General features: G+C 40.4%; 1 long non-coding RNA gene across 1 annotated transcript in view; it reads left to right on the forward strand.

Moving 5' to 3' along the window:
- The window catches only part of LOC118545981 (uncharacterized), a 125,948-nt gene extending 111,700 nt beyond the window's left edge, over nt 1-14,248 (forward strand). Inside the window, exon 3 of the long non-coding RNA XR_013445493.1 lies at nt 14,127-14,248. This is a non-coding gene — a long non-coding RNA (uncharacterized LOC118545981). The remainder of the gene's footprint in view (nt 1-14,126) is intronic.
- Nucleotides 14,249-26,738: the final 12,490 nt, after the last annotated feature.

Here is a 26,738-nt window from a genome sequence, read left to right on the forward strand (position 1 = left end):
TAAACCATATTGCTGAGTCATCTGGTTTATATTTTCTAAGTCACTCCTGCAGGTTTTCAAAAATCCATGCACTCATTTCCTTGACCTTCTTTGACTTGGCCCTTTGAAAGTCATTTTTATCAGGGTTTCGTTCAGCATCTCCTTGCTCACCATTCTTGAGTCAGGGCTTTGGGAATGAAGAGCACCAGAGGAAATGATTTCTGTATTCTGTGCCAATATTGCAATTTCTTGGCAATGTTAAGTTCAAGACAAACGATGTGGTGGCTCAGTCACTTTCCCATTTTTGTGGCCAGAGCCTTGTATTTAATGCCTTCCTGTATCGAACTTTTAAGATGTCCAGTGTGTTGAGTATTTGTGGCTCTGTTGTGAGTTTCCGTCCTCTGGAGAGAACAATGATAACAATAAAAATATAAAAACATCTTTTCTTCCACTTACTGGAGAGACAATGTGATATTTTGAGCATTTTTCTTCCTGCGTGGAATCATTGTACATGTACAGTTGAATTGAAGGGAGGTAGCTACTTAGATCTTTATCTACTCTTTGCCTGCTCTTAGAATGACTCAAATAGCCAATATTCTTGCCCAGAAAAGATTCCAACCACTTCGAGCCTTTGCTTAATTTTCTACTTTTCAGTTCTCTGCTGATTGCATGTGCATGTTTATACCTTTGCCGTTCCTAATGTACCAATAAACTCCCTCACAAAAGCCCGAGCCATCCGGTGGGCTATAAATTAGGATAGTTTTAACCTACATTTTTTTGTTCTGGGCTTTCAAATAATCTTCCACCGAAGACCGATTTTCCTGAAATAGATTTTATAAGGCTTTCACGGAAAAATTACATTTAGATCTCACCACTTTCCCCCTTTGTAATCACATATTTTAACCGAACAGTCATGTATTTACTCAACGTATTGGATAGCAGACAAAGTAATTTGTGTTTTGAGTCTTTATCTATAGAACGTGATGTATTTCTTTTAGCTAAAGATTTACAGGCATACATTTTTGTTAGCTTTGTCAAAGAATAACCTTTGAATTCTTGCCTCAGATGTGTGTTCTTCATTTTGAAAATAGAGCCATTCAGAAACCACATGCCATGGTTCATAATGACGTGACAACAGCACTGAGAGTGATAGAGAGGTTGTGTAAATCAAGTGATAAGAGCCCTGGAAGAAAAAGTTTGGAGAACCGAAATCTAGTTAGAATTATGCCATCAATCCAGGCTTTTTAATAGTTGCCCCTCCTGTAAAATAGGAAAACTGACAGCAATATCATCTTCTCAACATCTGACCATGATACGGGAAAAACGTGTGAAATAAAAGGCAAACACGATATGAGTTTTATGAGAAAAAAAAAGGCATCTGAGGAAAAGAAAAAAAGACACCTGAGTCATCTTCAGATGAATTTAATAGAATAAGCTCAGTAGTTTTGTTTTGTTTTGTTTTGTTTTTAAAGATCTTCTTGGGCGCCTGGGTGGATCAGTGGGTTAAGCGTCTGCCTTCTGCTCAGGTCATGATCCCAGGGACATGGGATCGAGCCTCGCGTCAGGCTCCCTGCTCAGTGGGGAGCCTGTTTCTCCCTCTTCCTCTGCCACTCCACCTGCTTGTTCTCTCTCATTCTCTCTCTCTCTGTCAAATAAATTTTAAAAAATTAAAAAAAAAGGATCTTCTTGAAAAAAATACCTTACACATGTATTGTTGTTTTGTCTTCTAGACTACTAAGTACAAAACAGTTTCATGGGAAATGGCAAGGTGAATGAGATGTAGAGGCAGATGAGGGTCCATTTAGTGGAGCGAGACTCTGACACTAATTCTGCCATAAATTATGCCCCATCCCTCCATTCATATCCATATGACAGATGCTTTTCTTTCCCTGAGGGAAGGTTGAGTTCCTCAGGTTTGAAGCAATACCTAAAAATAAAAACAGAATATCAAAGAGCCTGGGGGCCAGGTGGACCACAGCAGAGCTGCACACATTCTTGGCAATGAAAAAAAAAAAATACTCATCTTCTCGGGGAAAGTAATTTCGATGAAACAGGCAGAATTTCTTTGGAAGCTGTTCTCACAACTGGATTCTAGTTTTGGGTCACAAATATGGTTAACAATACATTCAGTTGGAATTGAATAAGGAAGCTATTAATATGACTTCACTGGATCCTTATGGAATAAGGTCAGCCCTTGAAGTTCAGGTGAGTGATTAGCGTCTTTGTAGGTCAGCCCTGGTCCCTCTAATGAGCAGTTTCAGACACCACTTAGATGCCCAGCAGGCTAGCACTCCTGGCCAGTGCTGCAAAAGCCAAGAAAATGATTCTCAGCTCAGGAATGACTGAAGATGAGGCTTCTCTTTGAGGCGTTTTGAAAATAATAGTGTGAAAAAGGCCTTCTCTACAACAATTTCTGGCATGTGGGGGAAAAAAAATGTAAGCTATTCTTCCAAGTGACTTCTTTCAAAAGGAATGGAATTTAGATCCATATCCAAGAATAGTGAGAGGCTCCAAAAAAAAGTAGCTTTTCCTGCACCTTTTCTTTGTTGCCGTTGAAAATAACTCTTGCAACGTTGAGGATGGGTTGCGTTTTATTTTTGGCAATTGTTCTACAGCAGGATTTAAACAGGAGGGTCCAAATAGAACGTGTCTGTTTTGAAAAGACATTCCGTGTCTCTTGTCATCTGGGTTCTGTTGTCTACTACTGTTCTGTTGTAATTACTGGGTTGCAACTACTGGGTTCTGTTGTAACTACTATGGTGGTTCTCAACTGGGGGTGATTTTGCCCCCTAGGGGACATTTGGTCATGTCTGGAGATGTTTTTGGTCATCTCAAATCTCACTAGAGGGAGGAGATGCTGCTGGCATTTGGTGGGGAGAGGCCAGGGATGCTGCTAAACATCCTACAATGCACAGGACAGCCCCCACAACAAAGTATTCACTCCAGATGTCAATGTGCTGCCCTTGAGAAACCTAGTCTATTAGGACACCTTTTCTTCCATCCCCCGTATACCTCCTCGGGGAGCCAGCTCAGTGACTGCATGTGGAAATGGATAAGGCCAGCTGTGTTTTGCCACGGACAATGGGCTTACTATTTATGATCAGTTTGCCTGAAATTAATGTGAAGTAGCAACATATAATTGTTTAACGGCTTAGCCTTTCTTTGTAAGTAGTCTTTGAAAAAGCTTATAATCAGAAATAATAGGGAAGAAAATGTAATTTCAGATTCTGTTTGGAAGTCCAAATGATCCTCACATACATGTGGACCAAATTCTAACTAAAATAATGTCTAAGATGCTAGCCAGTATTTTAGAGGGCATTGAAGTTAATTCTGTTGGGTTGTCCATTATTGTCAATAATGGCACTAAGAACAGTTTGCCAGTCGGTGCCGTCCCTGGCTGTGTATGGTGGCCTTGTTGGTCGGTGAGGGGAATGTTGGAATGGGGGATGAGGGGTGGGGGCAAGGCAAACCCCTAAGTTGGACATTTTATTTCTAGTCTTACGTTACTTTCAAATTTCAGGTGAATATTACATTTTACTCCCCAATGTAAGGATAACATTTTAAATTGCTTATCATTAAACAAAAATTGATACTCAAGGAAGGTGAATCCTGTTTGTGTTGAGGCTCAGACTATCTGAGCAAATTAACATGCCTTCCTGGAGGTAAACTCATTTCGGCCTGAGATTCACAATTATAAGGAGGGAAAACAACACAAAGAAAGACAGGAGACTTGGATTTCCAGCCCAGCTTCCACACTGCATCACTTTGTGACTGTAACGAAGATGTTGTCCACTTATCTATCTATTCATTCAGCAAATACTTGTTGCTTTTACTTGAGCATTTACTTTACCTGGCATTGTTATAAGGGCTTTACAAGTATCGTTAATTCACTTAATCCTCACACCAACTGAATAACATTATTGGTATAATTGACCTGAGGTGAGAAAGCTGGTAAGAGGCAGAGCTGGGATTCACATCCAGGCAGGCCGACTCAGGACCATGTTCTTAAAACTCTTTGCTTCACTACTTCGCAATAAACAATTAAATGGGTAATTGTAAGAAAGGATGGTGATAGCTCTCACATGAAAAAGAGAAGATGCCATGGGGCCATTACAAAGGGGAAAGGCTAAGGGAAGGCCTTCCAGAAGAAGTGACATTTATTCTGAGACTGGAGGGCAAACAAGCTACTGGAAAAAGAGGTAAGATGGAGGGAATGTTCCAGGCAGTGGGGGAGATGCATGGCAAGGCCTCTAGGATGGAGTGTGGTGTGGTTTGAGGAACAGAAGGAAGTTTGGTATGCCTGGCATCTTGAGGTGCTCTAAGCTGAGGTGGGGTAGGGAGTTGGTGGGGGGTGTATCACAAAGGGCATTTGAAGGTTTTTACATGAAAGGTAGAGGGGAATTGGGGGAGCCTTTAAAAAGAGGAGTGACAAAGTCAGCTTTCATTCAAGGAAGGTCATTTTGGTTGCAGTGTGGACAATAAATGGGAGAAAAAACATGAGGTTAGAAGTGGTTGCTGGTCCAGGTGGGATTTGACGGTGACCTGGATAGGCCAGTGTGAGTGAAGGGAAGCAAATATGTATGTATTGAGAGTGATAAAGGCTAAGAAGGAAAGGAAATAAATCAGGATAAGGGATCAGAAGATAAGGGGATAAGGTTGAGAAGATGACATGAGCACGGAGAAACTAAAGACTGTGGGTCTGAGGGAGGAGCCTGACTGACACCCATAGAGTAAGTCATTTTGTCCACCTGATATGAAGAGTCTCCTCTGCAGTGGATGCCCTTTGGTGGGTATCTACACAAGACACAAATTCTCATACTCTGAGAGGTTTGTACCATACCTTTACCCCAGATTTCCTGGCCAGCATTCTTCCAAACTTAGAAGTTCCTTCCAAAGTCCAAGTCCTTGAGCATCCAGCCAAACCATTAGAAATAGCCTGTGAATCAGTGTAGAGCCACACCTCTGGTGGTATCTCACCTCAGTCCTAGTGCACATACACTGTTCAAATGTCTGCTTGGGGGAGGCTTGTCCTTCACCTTGTCCTTCAGTGTCATCCCTGAGTGGGGCTGCGATGCAGCAGCTTTCCTTTTTCTGGTGCTGCTAGAATAACACCTGGAAGCATTTCTTCTTTCGTTAGTTGGGCATAAGGAACATCTTAGGAGGCTATTGATGTGAGTTGAGGGACAGGAGACAATTTCAACTGGAGTTGGTGTTGAAGAAGTCTGAGCCACCTGCTCATAATCCAGAGGTAATTCATTTATTCCTTCTGGACTTGCTCGAGCTTGGTCTCTTATACACCTGTATCAGTCAGGACCCAACCAGATAAGAACAGTAGGAGTTTATTATGCTTATACAAGAGGGAGCTGGTTAAGCAGTCTCTGTAAGGCTGTTTTCCTTGTAAATCCATAGAGCAGGCAGACAGGAACGGAAGATCATGAGTAGACTAAAACCTGGTGAGCATGAGCTGGGACCCCATGAGGACAAACTAAGACCTGGCTTTGATGACCCCTTATCATGGAGGTAAACCACCCCCCCCACATACCTGGCCCCGAACTCAGAAAACCTAGAGGAGGATGTAGGATTAGATAGGGTATTTTAAGGTCCAGATGCTGCTTCGTGCTAACGAGGTGAATCAATAGATCACTAACAACCGTATTATATTACAAACAGCTGCTGCTTCTTTGCAGCTTTTCAAATGTCTCAAGAATCTCCCTGTGACCCAGCATACCCAGAAATGCACAAGAAAGGGAATTCTGGGAATGAGGTTCAGCCTAGTCTGGTTGACACATTACAAAGCTACCATAATATTATTTCCATTTGATGATAGATTGCTTCTGCAGGAACCCAATCATAAGGCAAGACTTTGTGCGTCATGAGAAACTCAGGTTTCATGGTCATCTGATGTCCCATGGTTGGGTCTTTAGCCTTTACCAAAGCCCAGTAAGGACATGGGTCTTCAGCCTTTACCAAAGCCCAGTAAGGAGTCAGACCTGTTTCTCAAGAGGAGAACAGTTCGGATCTCTTATTTATCACAATAACTTTCCACATGAAACATAATATGAGCTTTCCATTTTTTTATAATCATCTATGTTTGTTCATGTATCGAGACCCAGTCAATATATACAATCATCATATTGTGTTAGCTCACAGAACTTTATAGCTTGTTTTCATATTTGGTAGGTCAAGTTCCTTCCATTGTTCTTTTTTACTCTGCGTTTTCTTTTCATTTTATGGTTAACTTGTCAAGTTTGATAAAGTTCTGTTGGAATTTTGATTTAGATTGCACTGAATTTCTCTGATTCAAAGGATTTTCACTCTTGCAAGTATCCCTCGTATTTTATATCGTATTTTATATTTTATATCATATCTTTTTTTTCTTGTCTTGTACAGAAGTCTGAATTTTTCAGCTCTGTCTCCCAACTTAGTAACTTATTCCTCAGGGGTGCCTATTTTGATATTTTGCCTACTTGAAATTTTTATTTTGGTAATCATGTTATTTTATTTCCAAGATCTCTAATTATCAAAACAACTCACTTTTATTTCATAGATAACTTTTCTTATAACTCTGAAGTTATTAATTATACTTCATTTAAAATCCGCTCTTTTTTGCTCTATTGTGCACATTTTTCTATTTGCTGATTTTTGTACTTCTCTTTCAAAGTGTTAGTTTTCCTTAAATATTTTCTCTTTCTTGTTCATGTACTCATTTTTACAATTTGAGATGCCCTGTTTACACATGTGTGACTGTGTTTGTTTACTGCAGTTTGCCTCCAGTGGTTTTGGAAGGGGACAGGGTGGGCTCCCTGATAGAGCATTTGATTACTTTGTCTTTTGATCCTGTTTTTATTTGTCAGAAGTTACTCTTGGCACCAACCAGCCTCTTCAACCTGAGCATTCAAACTAACTGCTACTGTCGAGGGGAAAATGCTTTCTTCTGACTGAAGTGGAGGTGTGGCATGAAAGAATGGTGAAGGCAGGATGGACCCACCAGGCAGCTCTAAATGCTCCAAATGAGATTTCGTAACCCTGATGGTTTCCCTAGTAACCTGTAAGAGCCACACCTGGGTTTAGAGCCTATCCAGCTCTGCTCTGATTGTAGTTTCCCTACGCTGGGCTGGAGTTTGGGGCTTTTGTTTACTTCATCAAACCAACCTCATTTGCCTTCTATCTTTTGGAATTTAGCCAAATTTCTAGTGTACTGATAGATCTTTTTTTTCTAATGCTGATAAGTAATTGATCTCTTGTACACACACACACACACACACACACACACACACACTTTCCCAATGTCTCATGAGTCTAGGGACTTGGGACAGGAGAGGCAGCCGTCTGTGTTTTCAGTCTGCCATCTTGATCTAATTTGACTTGATGTTCTTCAAGTGATTTAGGTTGTCTTTTATGATTCTTTAATGCCTCAAACCACAAGTTATCCCAGGCCTGTTCATGTCAGATGAAATATGCACAATCTTGCAGCTTAAAGGCACTAGAAATAAAGCTACTGGAACATAATGACTCATAGTAATGAGGGTAATATGAACAACTGGGGACTCTCGTCTTAGCGCTTTGGATTTTGGAATGCTTTCACATTGGGAAAACAGGAGGCAGTGGCTGTTTCCTTGGCTTTTGTTCACAGACTCTCTAGAAGACTGTCTGCTTGATGGATGTATTTTCTCATTGCTGGTGATAATTCTATAGGAGGTGATTCACTAGCAAACGGAGGCTGCAGCAGAGCATTTTCCTCCATCTTCACACTCATGCTCATTCACTTTGCTATTTGCTCCCAATATCCATTTCCCCTACTCAATAAATCACCTTTTGATGAGAAAAGAGTACAAAATATTAGTCATGTGAGGATTTGGATCATGTTTAATTTAGCACTAATGAAAAAATTTTCTCCTTAATCCAGTAGCTGTCTGGAGCCACAGTCTGTGATTGTCAATGGTTTTGTGCATGCACCATCTGAAGCCCAGACAGCTAGCTCCCGAACAGCTCAGGACTCAAAGGATTCATGCTAAATTCCTGCTGTGGGATGAGACTCTAAGCCAGGGGGTTAAACTGTAAATCAGGAATGACTCAAAGTAACAACTTTGCTCAATCTGATCTTCTTTCTTTCTATTGACTTTTTTTATTCTTCTACTTTTCTATTCTTCTATTATTGACCAGACTATCTTGGGTTTAGTGTTACACTCATTCATCAGATAAAGGGGCACAGGGGAGATGTGAGAGCACCAAGCGGCCCTGTCACTTCCATAAAGGAGAAATGGATGGACTCTTCTCTGCTTTTAAATTCAGTCCTTGCATATCATGGATCCAGTGGCAGACTATGTGCTGCCACTTGCTCATCTGTGTTTTAGGTCTTGCTTACCTACATAATTTATCAGACACCAGGTTGATCACAATGTTTAGACTGGTGTGTGTGTGTGTGTGTGTGTGTATGAGGAGAAGAGAGAGAGAGAGAATGAGTGTGCATGTGAGTGTATATGAATTTACTCCCAGACTTAAGTTAAAAGTGAGGGGTGAAGCTGTGAACAGAGAGCATATTCATATTTATATTGACCAGACTCTTCATCTGTAGAACTAAGACCCTGGAGCCAATGGCAGACAGGCTCTGAGGTAGAGGTACAGATTGGTTTCTCCCAAAACTTACATGGAGTTTAGGGTGGAAGATTTTATTAGGAATCAGCAGCCATGAAAGGAAGGGGAGAACTGAGAAGAGGAAACAGTGAAATGGTGCTGTCAATCTGAGAAGTCTTGGCCAATCTGGCAGAGACCTCTGGGGAGAGCACACCCATTAAAGTTGTCCTCCTCAGGCCAAAATGGCAGCATCTTCATACGCCTGCCTTGCTTAGTTCCTAGACATGGGCTGCCCCCCAAAGGGCATGACCTAGGGTGAGGAGGTTCTAAGCAGCTGAGGCATAACCTGAAGGAACTGACAGTGGAAGTTGTCTGCTGATTGTACTTCCTGCAAATGAGAGCAAGCCCTCCTTTCTTCCTTGAAGGGCCATCTGGCCAACACATCCCTGTGCCTGCCTTGAGTAGAGTAGCTGATGGTAAGAGAGAAAGTATAGGTGCCCAAGCTTTTTCTGGGGACAGAAGTAAGGGGTCACAGGGGTGGAATGATCATGAGTTCCTGATATTTAAATTACTTCTCAACCCAGCCTTCTTTTCTGATCGGGTTTCAGAGGAGAAAGAGGTTATACTAGGAAGCAAGTCACACGCAAGAGTTCTGTTGTCCTAAACCTTATTTGAACAATGGAGGTAAGGCAGCTCTGATCAGCCCAAGACCAGAATTCAGAAGAGTAGTAAGAGACTGAATAGACAAGTGGACTATGGACATACCATGCATAAAAATAGAACTCTGACCCATGGTCTGCCAACCAGCCCAGGTAACTTCCCATTATCTATGGTAACTAGCGCAGGGAGCCAGTCTGCTGTGTCAGACTTGTAGAAATTCAGAACACTATCTCTAGAAACAATTTAGGAAGTCCAACAATAGCTCATGTACCAGTTGACCCCAAATGTCTGGAACTTTATTAATAACTGGAAGCTTTCCTAAGTTTGTCCCTGCTACCAACTTAGGACCAAGTGGAGAATGCCAAATATGGACCTCTAGCCAATCACAAAAGGCTCCCTGGTTCTCATAAGCTCTCCTCCAGCTTTTCCACATGAACAGCCTACAATCAGGACATACCTGAAGATTTCTCTGTTTTCCACCAGAAAACATTCCCACTTCTCTGCTTGCCTTTGAGTTTCTGCCAAAATAGAAGTGATGGTTTCTTGCAATAGCAAGCTCTCACTCAGTTGTCTTTGTTTGTGTTGATTTGGTAGGCCTTCATCAATTTCCACAGGAGGGAAGGTGATACTTCCAACCAATTCCATGTGTTAACTGGAAGAGCAGAATAAAGGAAGAGTCACAAAGTGTCAGGGAATGGGGCGGGCGGGGTGGGGGAAGCTTGAGAAACAGAGAGACCAGCATATAACAATAGGAATCAACACTTGGGAAGCACACTTGAGCCAGAGAAGGCTTTGCGACTGTCAGTTTAGCATTCATGCTGCAGAAACTGAGCCCAAGAATTGACTTTTATTTTGAATTTCCTGTGCCCAAAAAACACTTCCATCTGGTAAAAGGTGGGACATACATAACCACCAACATCTGATTAAGTATTTGTCAAACACTGACTACATGCCAGGCTGAGGGCTAAGCATAGGGGACAAAATAATGAACAAAATAGAAATACCACTGGCTTCATTTTCTCCACATATAGTGTCAAGCACCAGTAAGCCTTTAGTACTAGTTTTATAATATAAAAAATCTGGTACCAAGAGATGGGGCTGCTAGCGTAGCTTTGAGGAGAAGTTTCATGACTGAAAATTCTAAAATATGAGTAGATGCCTGAAGGAAGAAATACTTTCAAGAACTCTAGTCCTAGCTCTGTCCTCTGCATGTGTGTGTATGTGTGTGTACAAATGCGTATTTGGATATTGCCTTGGACTAACTATTTAACATTCTCTATGCCCCAATGTCTCCATACCAAAATGTGATTAATAATAGGTCTCCTTCCTTTCATAGATTCTAATAAAATGATCAAATAAGTGTAGATGTGCAGAAGAATTTGCAGATACTGTTATTTTCCATCCATCCCATCACAGCTGGGAGACACAGTTATATTTATACACATAAATTATCCAACTTCCTTGACATCCAGTGGGCAACATGTGAAACTCTGTGATCTTATTTTGAGTTCAGTTTCTTTCTTTGCTGGATTTCTGCCTCTCTTAGGTGCAATGCCCCATGGACCAGAGGGTGGTGTGGCTGAGAAAGGAGCAGGGGACTGGTTCGGTTGACTGTATTCTTCCCTTCTTCCCTTCCCATGTATGCCTCCCCCAGTGGTGTGGCCCTGGGTGGAAGAAGACAGAGGGTCATTCTCAGGTCAAGGGTGCAGAGGTAGATGCAATCCTTAGCTTGAATCACAAAGTAATCTCTTGCCTGAAATACTTCAAGAGCCTCGAAAGTGGTCTCTCTGAATCCACTTTGCATATTTCTAACTCATTTTGCCCAAAGTTGCAGTGTAATATTTTGAAAATGTGAAACTGTTCATATCACACCCCTGCTCAAAATTGTTCAATGACTTCTCATTGCTCTTGGCGGACAAAGCCATGAGGGCATTCCAGAATTCAATCTGATGTTACTTTCATACCTGTAAAGGCTGTGATTTTAAAGATGGGAAGAACAGGACAAGAAGTGAGCACAGATTGAAGCAGGACACTGATCTGCTGATCCAGTCAGACGAAGAAGCCACCTGGACGGAGGTTAGCTATAGGAACGCACGTGGGATGCACTTGTTAGCTCTAGGAAGTACTATATAATGGGACTTGGCTTGGCAGTGAGAGTAAGAAGAAGATTTGCCCTGGATATCTATAGTTCAGGATATGATAACACTGAGAGATTTGGTCTAGTTATTAAGCAGCCTCAGTATGCCAAAAAATTCTAAATATTCCCCTGGGAAAGCAAGCTCAGGATTGTTTGAGGTGGCAGGATTTCCTCCTTTTTTAGGGCTGAGTGCCGTTTGTGACAACATGGATAAACCTTGGAGGGGAGGACATTATGCTAAGTGAAATAAGCTAGACAGAGAAAGGCAAATACCATGTAATCTCACTCAATGTGGGATTTTTTTAAAAAGTTGAATTCATGGAAACAGAGAATGGAATGGTGGTTACCCGTGTCTGGGGGTGGAGGAAATGGGGAGATGTTTGTCAAAGGGTACAAGTTGCAGTTAAGCAGGATGAGTAAGTTCTGGGAATCTGGTGTACAGTGTGGTGACTCTTGTTAATAATACCATATTGAATACTTGAAATTTGCTGAGAGCAGATGTTAAGTGTTCTCACCACACACGCCAAAGAGGTCACTATGTAAGGTGATGGATATGTTAATTAACTTGATTGTGGTGGTCATTTCACAATGTATATGTATATTTAATCATCATCCTGTACACCTTAAATATATACAGTTTTATTTGTCAATTATACTTCAATAAGTCTGAAAAAAAGTAGTTTGAAGTAACACCATTTTTCCCTTAGTGGGTAAGCCCCTTTAACTCTAGGGAGGTTTAGAATTAAGTATAGGTGTGAAGAAAGTAAAAACTCATAATAATTTTAATATAATATGTATACATTTGTTATCTGTAATGTTTAAGAATATCTGATATATTAGTGTGTTAATAGCTTAACCTTGCGATTTCAGTTTAAAAATAAGATGAGTGATTATTTTAGGTTTGTAATTTATTTGAAGTCATACTAAGCTTATATACAGTTATTGGGACATTTAAGAAACTTTAAGAATGACTGTATTTACAACATACTTAGAATTACAGAAGTACTTAGGAAAATTTCTCAGATAATTGCAAAATTAGCAAGTATCAACGGTAAGTTTATTAATGCACTATAACGTGTTTCAAGGCAGTAAATTAATTGAGTTTGTAAGTGGGGTCAAACATCAGTTGGATCCCTTAAATGATTATTAATATTTGCTAGTCTTCGAAATTGAACAATAAAATTCTTTAAAAGCTTAAAGTGGAACTAAGTTTATGACTTATATATTAATTAAAAATGAAGAAACTCTGGGGTTTAATTTTTGTTCACCCAAAGCCTCTAGTTCCTGACCTCTTAGAATAAACTCTAAATTCCCTAGCAATGTCCCCAAGGCCCTCCATGATCTGGATTGGATTTAAATATCCATCTGCATCTCTTATTCCTGTTCTTCCCCATAAATATGCTCCAGCCAGGTACATGGTCCTATTTCTTTACTTAATTTTCAAACACACCAACTCCTTTCCTACGTCCTGGCCTTTGAAGTTGCTGTTCCCTCCACGTGGAGAGTCTTCCCTAAGGCACAAGGCATTTCCTTGTCATCTTTCTAAACTCGCCCGAGTGGTCTTTCCTGAAGTGAGGTCATGGCAAGGTCATTCTGTTCACCCTTTGCGAGCTGGCTACTGTATTTTGCATTCGATCATTCTATTTATTTCTTTCAGATGAGTCATCTCAATTTTTCATGATTTAAACTGATTACACTGTTTGCTTTTATCATTCTTCCCCAACACAACGTACCCACCCTAAGAACAGGTACGTTGTCTTGTTTACGGCTGACATTAGCGGTTGATAGGTGCTAAATATTAATTCAATAAATGATTGAAAGGTATATTTATGCTTAAAGCAACAATGTGACCATGCTATCCTGTGCGGTCAGGATAATTTCTTTTTCTCATCTAATAATTACGGAATAATTTTTTTCCAAGTTAAATATGCATGTTCCTCCTAATAAAAGACTGCTGAATTTCCTCTACTAGAGACTGCGTAATATCCATTATGTAGATACATTATGTTTTGAAGAACAATGAGCAGAAGTTTTGCATTTTAATGAAATCAAATTTCTCATTTAAAAAAAGGATTGAGAGGGGTGCCTGGGTGGCTCAGGCGTTTAAGCATCTGTCTCTTGATTTCGGCTCAAGTCATGAACTCAGGGTCTTGAGATTGAGCCCCACGTCAGACTCCACACTCTGCAGGGAGTCTGCTTGGGATTCTCTTTCTCCCTCTCCGTCTGCCTCTCCCACTCCTGCTCTTGATCTCTCTCTCTCTCAGTAAATAAATAAATAAATGGATAGAGAGAGAGAAGAAAAAGAGCATGTCTGTAAAACAATAGAACTCCAAGGAAGAAGAAATATTTTAAAATCATTTATTTTAAGAATCAGAAAAACGGTATTAGAAATTCTGAATATCCTCTCTCCAAAAGGACACTGGAAGAATTCATCATTATGTAACAGAGAGTCATTGGAAGGGAAAAAAATCCCAGAGTTTAAGAAACAATAGGATAATGTGAAAGTACGAATAGATGAGAAAAGGAAATTTTAATGAACCAACCTATCATTCCAGAATTAAAATTAAAATTCTCATAAAGTAAGCACTGTGGAAAATAAACTCAAGAAGCCCTTGAGGAAAAAGGCCAAGCTGAGAAAACAATGACAGAAAATTATAAATAGAGACTTCAACATAAAAATTAGAGGAGTAAAAGAAAACCCTTGGAACATAGCTTCCATTTAAAAGAGAGAACAAATAATTGATCATTCTCCTTCCCTGTTTTCACTCCACTTCAGGTGAAATTTCTAAAGAGAAATACACACCTCCAGAAATCCCGGCTCACATTCTGAATTGGGCTGATAAAGAAAAAAATTACCCGAGATTCCAACAAAAAATATTCTTTTTCTCAGAATACCAAAAGACAATGAAGAACAATCTAAAGAGGATGCGCGGAAAGCCGTGTGACCAAATAAATTAATGCACAGAGAAGTTGCTTTTCATGTGAAAGTCATCAAAAAGATGCTATTAGATATGTGAGCCTTCAAAATATAAATGAAAGAATGTAGCAGGAGGGGAAGAATGAAGGGGGGGAAATCGGAGGGGGAGAAGAACCATGAGAGACGATGGACTCTGAAAAACAAACTGAGGGTTCTAGAGGGGAGGGGGGTGGGAGGATGGGTTAGCCTGGTGATGGGTATTGAGGAGGGCACGTTCTGCATGGAGCACTGGGTGTTATGCACAAACAATGAATCATGGAACACTATATCTAAAACTAATGATGTAATGTATGGGGATTAACATAACAATAAAAAATTAAAAAAAAATATAAATGAAGAACTGAGGACTGTGCATATCATCTATTCCTGATTAAAAATGGAAATGCTAAACCCTTTGTATTATTTGCTGCCTTGTTGATTCGGGTAATGGTGAACCCCGTGAAACTTGAAACTTCCTTGCTTTCTTCTTAGCTCTCTTTTGGCTTCTTTTTCTGTGTCAGGAAATGTGTTCCCTAATGGACAGCTTTCAATCCACTGTTCAGATTGACTTCTTAACACATTTGATAACCATATCTAAAAATGACTGTGCTTTTCAATTCCCAGCGCTTGCTAAGAATGTAACTACTGATGACCCAGCAGGACACAGTGGGGGGAGAATTGTTCAACAAAAAGCCTTTTTGCTCTTTTTAAAATGTTTTATTTTTTATTTTAATTCCAGTAGAGTTGACATACAGTGTTATATTAATTTCAAGTGTACGATATGGTGAAGCCTTTTTGCTCTTACAAAAGCAGAATTGCATAGATCTCCACAATGGCCATTTACTTGTCAGGGGATTTAACAATTTTTGGCACCTTATATTAAATGGATCAAGTCATTTTTTTAAAAACTATCCAGATATTTTTAGTCACCAAACTCTATTCAAATAATACTCCATTCTGGATCTGTGTGTATTACTGAATTAACTATCCTTAAATAGCTACAATCTCAACCAGGTAAAAAAAAAGCATAAAAACACTTTAAGAAAACTCACCAGGGGCACCTGGGTGGCTCAGTTGGTTAAGCGTCTGATTCTTGATCTCAGTTCAGGTCATGATCTCAGGGTCCTGGGATCGAGCCCTGCCTCAGGTTCAATGCTCAACGGGGAGTCTACTTGTAGCCTTCTCCCTCTGCCCCTTCCCCTGCTCTCTCTCTCTCTAAAATAAGTAAGTCTGTTTAAAAAAAAAAAGAAAAGAAAATTCACCAAATAGTTGTTATCTTGGCAGGATGGAGGTATAAAATATTAAAGAAAAAATTTTTTGTACATCATTCCAGCAACTTCTCTCTCTCTGTTAAGTAATACTTTTTTGGGGGGGGTGTTATCTTGATCATTCCCATCAGCATAAAAGCGTGCCATTGGAGCTCTTCTCATCTGAAAAACCTTGTCTGGACCTCATTTCCTACCTCCTTGTTACTCCATTTCTCCACTTCTCTTAACAGCAAAATGTTGAGAGCTGTCCAAATACACAAAGTCTCCGATTTCTCTCTTCAGTTCTATCTTAAATCAACACAAATCAGGTTTTGCTTCACTGAAACCTTTCTTGTGGAGGTCTCCAATGGCCTCCAAATTCCTAAATCCACTGGACAGCTGTCCTTCCTCATCTCACTTGACCAATCCATAGCATTCGACACATTAGCCAACCCATCTTCTTCATGCACCCCCAGAACCGCCTTCCCGGTTTCCACCCTGAATACTGTCCTTTTCTAGACCCCCTTCCCCCACCCCCTGCAATTACAGGGCCTTAGTGCTCAGTCCTACCTCCTAATCTCTATCCATGTCCCCTCGCTTGGTAATTTCATCTAGTCTCAATGCTTTAAATGATATTGTACTAGTTTCCCATGACTCCTGTACCAAATTACCACAAACTTGGTGATTTTAAACTACAGACATTATTGTCTCTCAGTTATGGGCACTAGAAGTCTAAAATCCAGCAGAGCTGGAGGTAGCAGTCCTCCAGGGGCAATATTTTTAGGTAATGATGGGGAAGAAATAAAACCCCCCTTTCAGGACAACTATAAACTCTGACTCTGAGGGTCTCCAGAAAAGTAAACAGTTCAAGAGCAAGCCGAAATTTGGTTCCTATTCTCCTCTTGCTTCTGCAGGGACGGGAGAAGCCAGTGTGAGCTGCACAGGGAGGGAGGGGCTTTATCTGCCAGAAGAGACTCCAATTTCCTGCTGCACCACACCCTGTTCTCTGAGCCTACCGCCAGTTAGTATGTTCATTACACTTACTATTTAAGACCTTTTCATTCACTTTTGGGGCGCCTGGGTGGCTCAATCGTTAAGCGTCTGCCTTCAGTTCAGGTCATGATCCCAGGGTCCTGGGATCGAGCCCCACGTCGGGCTCCCTGCTCTGCAGGAAGCCTCCTTCTCCCTCTCCTACTCCCCTTGCTTGTGTTCCCTCTCTCGCTGTGTCTCTGTCAAATAAATAAATAAAAATTTTTTTTTTTTAAAAAAAGACCTTTTCATTCACTTTAATTTTTTGAGCCTCACAACACCTTTACCTTGCAGTTGGTAAGATGGAGCGTTTCTATAACATTTTTCAGATGAAAAATCTCAACTTCAGAGAGGTTAAGCCCTATCCAATGCAATAATAACAGGTGGGGTAGGGTCTCATGTTCTGACACAAGCCTACTGATCTTCCTTCTGTTATAATACTTCATTTTATCTTGAACCTGAACACCTTGTGTATTGTTTCTGAATTTGAATTGAGTTTATAATAAATGTTTGCAAAAGGTCATGGTTGAGAAGATTTTGTTCTTCTTTCTTCATCCCCCAATATTTGGAGTTGGCAATCCATTTATAACACATTTTACCCTTTCTTAGTAGAAGCCTCTTTATTTCTGCTTAAACCAAGTAGGGAGTTCAAGTGGGTCTGCAATGAACATGTCGTAAATAATCAGTTGTAAACTGAAGATGTATTGAGTTGAGAACAGTGCAGGGTTGATCAGACTGCATTTTATAAGTTGTGTAAAATTTTCAGTGTGGATAATAGAAATGATTTATAATTTCTTACATATGGGGAGAGAATAAGTCATTGAAGCAGGTTATTTACTTGGATTTTCAAAAGGGTAATATTTCATGCCCTTGAGGTCACAGAAACCAGGGACTTATTATATTTTCTAGTGGTTAAGAGCAGAGATTTGGGAGTAAGACAGAACTGAACTTGCAGCTCACCTACACTATGAGCAAATGATGACCTCAAATACTTAATCCTCAGTTTCTCCATTTGTAAGATGGAGATAATACCAGGGCTCATTTTACAGGACTGTGAGTATTTAAAGGGATCATTTTGGTGTAACAAAATAGTATTAGGGCCACGGACCTGGGATGTTGGATTTTGTCCTGCTTGGGATCCCTTTGTGCCCACATGTTCCCAAGAGGGAACATGTCCTTGGCCAGAGCAATGTTGTGTGGAATACCACCTGACGTACAGAGCCTCAGGAAGCTCGCCGAAGATGATACCATGGCATAGGAGATAAGAAAGGCAAATCCAAATGGTTTACCTCTGCATGGCCTCAACACCTCTATCTGTTTGACCTGCCATGAGGACTTGTCCCTTTGAGGTGTGGTGTTTTATCCCAGGCCTGGTTATCATGTTGCTGGAAAATCAGGAAACTGGTGTCAGGGTTGCCATGCTGGCCCCTGAAAGGAAACTCATTATTATCAGAGTCATGCAAAGTCCACTGTGCATTATAGCTGTTTTGATCATGAACAGGAGCAGTCTCCCAAGCAGGGGCTAGTTTAACCTAGAATGGGAAAGGGAGAGCAGGGGGCACTGTGCCCATCACAAAAGATATGTCTAGTATCCTTATTTCCCATGTTCCTAAGGTCACTTATATTCCCTGAATTGAAGAAGATGAATGAAGAATATTTTCTACATTGGTGCATGGTATGAACAATTTCCCCTGAGCCTCTTTGCTGGTGCATTTGTCTCCATACTTCACTGGCCTAGTGATCAGTGTGGTCTCCAGATCTGTAGGGCACTCTGGCCACTTTTCCTGGGCACCACAAAGCAATCCCTTTTGAAATAGCACTGCTTTCTGACTTGATCTGGCTACTGATCCCAACACACTCCAGCCTCTTAGCTAATGATCATGACGATGCTAATGAATCTCTGAGATTTTTCTTGTCTACCTTTATTGCCTGAGGACGAGAGTCAAATCTGTCAACAGGATGGATCCTATGGATAATCAAAGTAGACAGTTCATTCATGCACTTAGTGCATATTTAAAGAACACTTTGGAAGGCATTGGGGGTTTACAGCAGTGAATGAAGTCAGCTATAATCTAGCAGAGAATAAAATGTCAAGTGATTACAAGGGTTATGAATGTTGTAAAGGGGAAGTACTGGGCACTCTTTCAGAGACAGAAGCATTTGACAGCTGGTGCTCATTCATTTACTTATTTTTGCATTTGTAAAAGCATACTCGTCGAACACCTACTAACATGCCAGGTCCTGATTTGGCTACTAGCATATGGCAATGAACAAGACAAGATTTCTACCCTGCGGGATTCATCTTAAAAGAAGAAAGACGATAACATTTCAAGGTGTGGATAAGTCCCATGAGGAAAGCAAGGTAAGGAGCAGGAAGTGATGGAAAAGAGTGTGTGGCCATAGCAGGCTTCTCTGACGAGGTGACAATTGATCGACCTGTTACAACTTGGGGGGTGGGGAGGGCTGTGACTATCTGGGGGAAGCATTCCAGACAGAGGACCAGGAAGTACAAAATCCTGAGTGAGGGGTGTGCTCAGCACGTCTGAAGAACTGCAAGGACACAGCAAGGAATCAGGTGCAGAGGGAAGAGAAGAGGCAAGGTGTACAATTGGAGGCGTAGCCTGGGACCAGATCATGCAGGGCCTTCTAAGCCTTGGCACCGACTTTGATGTGATTCTAGTGAGTCGGCTGGCTTTGAAGTGGGGAGTGACATGAGCCGATGTATGTTTTGAAAGGACCATCATGGCTACCTTGTGGAGAATGGATTATATTCTTGAGCCAATCTATGGCTGTTTGCTTGAAGAATCTATATGGATTTTATTTATAGGCTTGCAAATACTAATTATTATCTATGAACTGCAGAACAGGCTTAGTTCCACTTTTCTCTTAACCAGAAATTTTCTAGACTGCAATGCATGGCGAAGGCAGATTTATGGGCATGAGCTAACTAAACCATGACAATTCCATTAGGAAAACCTGATAGTATCTTTATAATGGCTGGGCCTTTCTAACCATAAAAGGACAAAATGACATTACCCCCTTTTATAATATCTCATACTCTGTTCGGCTCCCATCCGTGAATACTTTATTGGTTCTCTTGATTATGAAGCTATCATAAGCAAGTCAAGTTCAGTCCTCATTATTTGTATAGCCATATTCCATCCAGGAGTGGGCCTAGGGAAAAGGAAGACTTCTGCTCTCTCTGCCCAAATAGTATAGTCTCCAGTTCAACATAAAAAGTGGCTGGGAATAGGGTCGAGAGTCATGAGTGTGTCTTGGCCATGTGCTAGGTGAAAAATTAGCAAAGGATAAGAGCATTTTGTTGAATAAGCAAGTACTTTGTCAAAGCAAAAGTGCTTTATGAAAAGTAGCTATGTTTTTTTTTAAAGGGCTGCCAAATGACATTTTGGGCAGAAGCTATTACTTTTCTTTTAAACGGGTCGCTAAAGGCAGAGTCTTACTGCCCTTAGCAGAGTGGCAATTTAACATAATCACAAGCAGCAAAGCCATGAATGACTAAAACCTATGATTCTTTTTTAAATTTTCTTATTTGAGAGAGAGAGAGAGAGAGAGAGAGCGGGGGGAGGGGCAGAGGGAGAGAGAATCTTAAGCAGACTCTCCACTGAGCAGAGCCAGACGCAGGGCTCCATCTCATGACCCTGAGATCACGACCCGAGCTGAAATCAAGAATCAGACGCTTACCCGACTGCACCACCAAGACACCCCGAGACCTGTGATTCTATCATTAGTGTTGTTGATTTGGCGGCTCCCTTGGTTAGGCATTTTCTTTGAGTTTCATTTATCCTGGAGGCATGGCTGTTTTGTTGAAGGTTTTCAAGTATGGGCTCGATTCCATCTTTTAGAGTTCTTGAAGAGGCAATGGCAAACATGGAAAGGATGATTGGGTCAGATGACCTCTAAATTCTATTTCAACCCTGAGATTCAATGATTATAGGATAGAATCTGAATTTGAAGACCAAAGGATTTGAGCTCTGCTTTCTATAATTTTATTTCCTGGTGATTCAAAATTATCAGTAGAACATCTTCAGAGTTTCTACGTGAGTTTGACAAAAGCAATTTTCCTTCTGAGAAAAGAATGTTTCAGCCCTTGTATGTCCAATTAAGCCTCTTTTTTAACGATAGACTAATATGGGTGTAAAAAAATTGCAAGACACCAGCTGTCCAAGAGAACTGCTGTGATAGGAGTGTTGAGTGTCTGCTGTCACATTCAGTTGCCACCGGACATGGGAGAATATTGAGCCTTTGAAATGCGGCTTGTGCAAATGAGGAATGGAATTTTAATTTTTACGTAATTTAATTAATTTGAATTTAAATTTACATAGCTACGTGCGGCTGGCGCCCAATCTCTTGGACAGCACAGTTCCAAGACAACCTGAAGAATTGTTCACCACTAAGTAACACAGAAGGATTGAAAATTCGAACATTTCTATTTTACCCAGAGTCAAATAAGCATGGTTATTTACCCACATTTTATCTCTAGTCCTCATATCCTGGCTTTTTATCTTATTTCTTATTTTTGTTAAAGATTTTTATTTGTTTGTTTATTTGACAGAGAGGGAGAGAGAGAGAATAGGCAGAATGGCAGGTAGAGGGAGAGGGAGAAGCAGACTCCCCGCTGAGCAGAGAGCCTGATGTTGGGCTCGATCCCAGGACCCTGGGATCATGACCTGAGCTGAAGGCAGATGCTTAACCGACTGAGCACCCAGGAGCCCCCCTCATATCCTAGTTTGTATGTATGCATGTACATATACAATATCTCTCTGTGTCTCTCTCTTTCTCTCCTATGTATGTATGTATGTATGTATGTATGTATGTATGTATGTATCTATCTATCTATCTAACATCTATCTTCTACCTACCATCATCATCATCATCTATCATCAACTTAATGTTTTCCATAGCACATTTTGCAACATGCAGAGGGAAATGTGAGGGACAGGGGAACAGAAAGAAATGATGAAGATTCTTTGTGTTCATTCCAAAGATAAAATTGTCATGCTTTTTTTTTTTCAAAAAAGGAAAAAAAAACGGGGCATAGAGAAGTGTAAGAAGCCCACTTCTTTAGTTTTTGACATGTCATTAGGGCCAATTAGCTTCAGAGGTGCCTGGGAACTTTTTCAGAAGATTAAAATCATACTCCCTAGGAGGAATTCAAGATTTCAAAGATCTTTGCTAACACTTGTGCTCTGCAATATATAGACAAAGTTAAGAAAAAAATGTGTTTGGAGCAATGGAGTCCTGGGTTCACTTTTCATAACACAGAAGCTTTTTTTGTAGTGACTTTGAAGAATGAGGGCTTTTAAAGAGAGTGTAGTAGGACAGGATTGATGGCAGGAGTGGAGTTTGATAAGAGCTTGTCAGAGACTGTGGTGCTAACTTAGTGGGCATAGAGGAGAAATAAATAATTAGAAATCTTAGTAAAAGATTAATTTCTTCCATTATCTCCCCTGAACATACCCTTATGTAAAGAATCTTCATCTTAAACCAAAACCATTGCGTTTCCAGGATTTCCTTCCTCTAGCTGCTTCTCTTCACAGGCTGATAGAGTTCTTTGACTCTGAACTTTAAATGACTCCTCGTTGCTCACAACATCAAGACACATTCCATAAATATCTGCTTCTCACAATTTTTCACTGAAGTATACCTAATGGCAAGACCTGAACTTGAACCCTGAGAAATCAGGGGCATGCCTTGAGGCCTACTACAGCAGCCGAGATATTCTTTCGATGTTTTTTGCTTAATCTTAAAAATTCATGTGTGACTGTCACATCCAAATCATTCTATATTTCTCTGATTATAAAAATAATATTTTAAAATACTCTCAGGAAAAAAGATGGACATGGACACAAGTGTTTCCTGTCTGAAGCCCTATTTTATTGGGTGGCTGATTTATGCGTAAAATATTATTGTATTGAATTTATCAGTTGTAGAGAGTGAGGCTGAGTTGAAGAGCAGTGGAATGATCCATTGGTTGTGTCTTTTAGGTGATTTCACTGCTGCTTCTTGGTGTCATGATATTTCAATAGCTCAGACTTGAAATATATAAATATAAGTAGCATTTTCCCCCTTCATTCTTATGAAAATTTTATCAGAGAAATCTCTGGAGAGAGAGGTCCAAATGTTGCCAGAGAGGTGAAAAGCAATGATCTCAGGCTGATATTGGTGGACATTTTGATGGGTTCCTCCCTGAGAGGCACCAGGGTTGAATAACATGCAGACTGGAATAATTTCTGATTCATGAGTCAGATCTCTCCTATTATCAGAAGAAAGTTGATGTTTTTGATCATCTATTTTACCACTGATACTTTTAATCAGATTAAAATGAAAAAAAGTTTCTGCACAGCAAAGGAAACAATCAACAAAACAAGAAGATAACCGACTGAACGGGAGAAGATATTTGCAATGATTTATCTGATAAGGGGTTAATATCCAAAATATATAAAGAACTTATGTAACTCAACACCAAAAGACCAACTAATCCAGTTAAGAAATGGACAGAAGACATAAACCAACAGTCTTAACTCTTAGTTCCCATGATCTACTTTCTTATCTAATTCTTAAATTTAATTTTCTTTACATTTAAAAGAATCTTTATATGAGATGGACCATACATGCACATGGTTAATACATCCTTGTCATGCTCAATCTTTGGCTGGGAGCAGCCTGGGGAAATGTGACTGGATGTGAAGGTGGGGGTGAATTTCCAAGTGTAGGAGCTGTGCTCTCAGACCAATGCCCCCCTGCTTCCATGGCAGAAGCACTGCTATGCATTTGATATACCACGAGGACTTGTCCCTTGGAAGTGTGGCCTGGGTAGGTCAAGGCTGCTGGAATATCAGGAAGTTGTAGTGGTCATGACCAGATTGACCTCTGCAAGGAGACTCTCATTACTATCATTATTTTTCAGGCCATGCAAGTCCATTGTGCACCATGGTGCTCTGTTCATGAGTCCATTGGACAGGAAGAGGTTGACCGGGGAAGCAGGATGGCTAGCATTCACAGAGCAGTTCCTCCTGGTCAGTGATGGCGGGTCTTTTGGAGGTGGGCTCTAGGGTGGGTGTTATCATGGTCTTTCTTAAAGGTTTCTCAAGGGCTCTCAGTTGGTAAAATGAATCATCTTTGGAAACTGTAAAGAATGATCACTGTGACTGCCAGTTTTAAATATTTCAAGTGTCTTGATATCACCTTCCCCTGGATACTAGCTTCTGGGGCTCTCCATCCTTTGGCTCCCATCTAGGCTGGAGGTAGGAAGGGAAGGGAGGGAACAGTTGTTCCCTGTACTGAAGTCAATGAACCTCCTGGATTTCAGGCCCTCTTTTCACTGCTGCCCTCCATCATCTGCACCCCTTCAAGACTGGAGTCTTGAAGCAGGTCCTCTATTTCTTTCTCATGGCCTCTTTGCATGTAATCCTTGCTTGGCCTTCCTAGGCTCCTACAAATCAGCTGACACTTCTCAACCCACTTTCTGTCTTCCAGAGTAAGTTTTCAAAGTCACTTCCTGTTTCATTGAAGATGGCTCTAAGCACTCATTTTTTTGTCATCTTGTTTGTTCTACCAAATTGCCCATTTTTACCACCCCATCGAACACGATGAGAAAATCAAGAGGCAAGCACTCTATTCTCAGTGAATGATGAAATGAGTACTAATGCACTCGCTGTTCTTACTGGCCTGGGGTCTGACAACCACCACCCCAGCAGTTTTGTCTTCATTGGTTGGGCTTCACACTTGCTTTTAGATTCAATTTTTCCAGTTGACCCCATATCCACCAAAACACTCCCTCATCTTTTCTTATCAAGTATGTTGCGATCTGACATGTTTTCACAGAGGGCCACCATTACAATGACTAAATACGGAACATTTATTCTTTCAACCAGCTGTAAACAGACCTCAGTTCCTCAGTCAGTTTTTCAATATATCTTCTGAGCATATTAAATGATGCCATTTGAAGTTGTTTGATAAAAATACATTTTACACTTATTCTCTCTCTTTAACCTAAAGCAGATCTGAAAATGTCTACATCAAAGGTCTTTATCAAATCTCTTCTATTACACTGAGGCTCACCTTCTAGTGCCTTATTGCCACTGGCTTCAAAGTGGTCTGAAGCAATATTTATTCATTTCAATTGCGCTTTCTGTTTGTGATTACATGCTAACAACTTTTCATGATTGATTTAAATATTGCTGCAAAAATGATCTTTCATGTATTTATTGCTAACAGTTTTCTTATATGAGTATTAGTTCTGGTCACCAATTCCAATGCTTGGAAAGGGAGGTTTTCCCCATATAGCCAACAAGCCCCCTCTGGTCACTGATTGGGTGTCCTACAGCTCAACTCAGTTCTGACACTATCTACCCAGAGATAGCATCAGATCCCACAGGTTAAGGGTTCAGTCTTACAAGACTGCCCCCCACCCCAAGATGCCAACCCAGGTTGTCACCTGTGTTTCTGACTGACTGGCTATAAATCAAAGGTTTCCGGGAACCACTCCTCTCCCCACTTTAGGTTCAATTAATTTGCTAGAGCAGCTCACAGAGCTCAGAGAAACATTTTAAGTACTAGATCACCAATTTATTATAGAAGTATATGATTCAGAAACAGCCAGATGGAAGAGATGCACAGGGCAAGGTGTAGGGAAAGGGTACAGAGCTTTCATGCCCCTGATGACATCACTCTCCCCACTTTGTGTGTTAACCAACCTGGAAGCTCTCTGAACCCATCTGTTTGGGGTTTTATGGAGGCTTCATTACACAGGCGTGGTTGATCAAATCACTGGCCATTGGTGATTGGTTCAACCCCTAGTCTCTCTTCCCTCCTCTCTAGTCACAGGATTGATTCCCTGACAACCAGTCCCTTTCCTTAGGTATGGTCTAAAAGTTACCTCAATGACAGAACAAAAGACACTTTTGTCACTCTCACTACGTAGGAAATTCTAAGAGTTTTAGAAGCTCTGTGCCAGAAACAAGGGCAAAGACTAAATATATATTTCTTATTATAAATGACAAAGCACAACGAGACATTAAAATTAATTTCATTTGTTATTCAATTACCTTTTGAAGGTCATCTTGATTGCGTCCAGTTTTTGACAGTTATGAATAAGGATGCTCTAAACACCGTATGCAGGTTTTTATGTGAACAGATTGTCAACTCATTTGGGTAAATGCCAAGGATCATGGTAGCTCATGTTTAGTTTGGTAAGGCATCACCCAAACTGTACCTGACTGTACCATTTTGCATTTCCACCAGCAGTGACTGAGAGTTCCTGTTGCTCTGTGTCTTTGCCAATATTCAGTGTTCTTCAAGGGGAAAGAAAATGACAGAAGTGAGAAGCTTGTACATAAGGAAAAGACAAAGGTTAAGGAAGGAATCCAGGAAGGTAAAATATAATCTTTTCCTTTTCTTATTCTTAATTGATCTCATAGATAACTATTTGTTCAAAATAATAATAGCAACAATGTTTTGGTTACTTATACCTTATGAATACATGAGATGAATAACAACAATGTTATAAGGAATGAGAAGGAAGGATTGGGAATACTCTGTTATAAATTACCACACTATCTGTTATTAAATAACATCATGCTAATATAATCTAAGTAGACTTAGATTAGTTGAAAATGTTCAAAGAAAGCCCTAGGGAAACCACTATAGTTTTTTTAAAGAAGCATATTAATATGCTAAGAGAAGGGAGAAAATGGAAGTAATGTCTCTTGTACCAAAACAATCCTTAGCATGTTTTCAGATTAAGCGATTATTTCTAGGGCAGAAATGTATTGCTAGTTTGTCTTATTTTATTTTATTCGTAGTTTCAAGTTTTTTACTTAAATTCTAGTTAGTTAACATACAGTGTAATGTTAGTTTCAGGTGTAGAATTTAGTGATTCATCACTAACACACAACACCCAGTGCTGGTCTTATTTTAAAAAACTAATTCTTTGCTTGTGAGATGACCCCTTAAAAAAAAAAAAAAAGATGTGGAAAGTGATACTTGGAGGCTCAGAGAGGCCAAGCCATGTTTTCAAGGCTTGCAGCTAGCGAGTGACTGGCCAGCACGCCAGCCGGGTGGGTATCAGTCTAACCTGTCCTACTTCCTCTTCGGTCATCATTCTCAGTTCTATCTCCTGCTGTCTATTTGCTGA

This window comes from Halichoerus grypus, chromosome 2 (assembly GCF_964656455.1).
Source record: "Halichoerus grypus chromosome 2, mHalGry1.hap1.1, whole genome shotgun sequence".
NCBI classification, from domain to species: Eukaryota; Metazoa; Chordata; class Mammalia; order Carnivora; family Phocidae; genus Halichoerus; species Halichoerus grypus.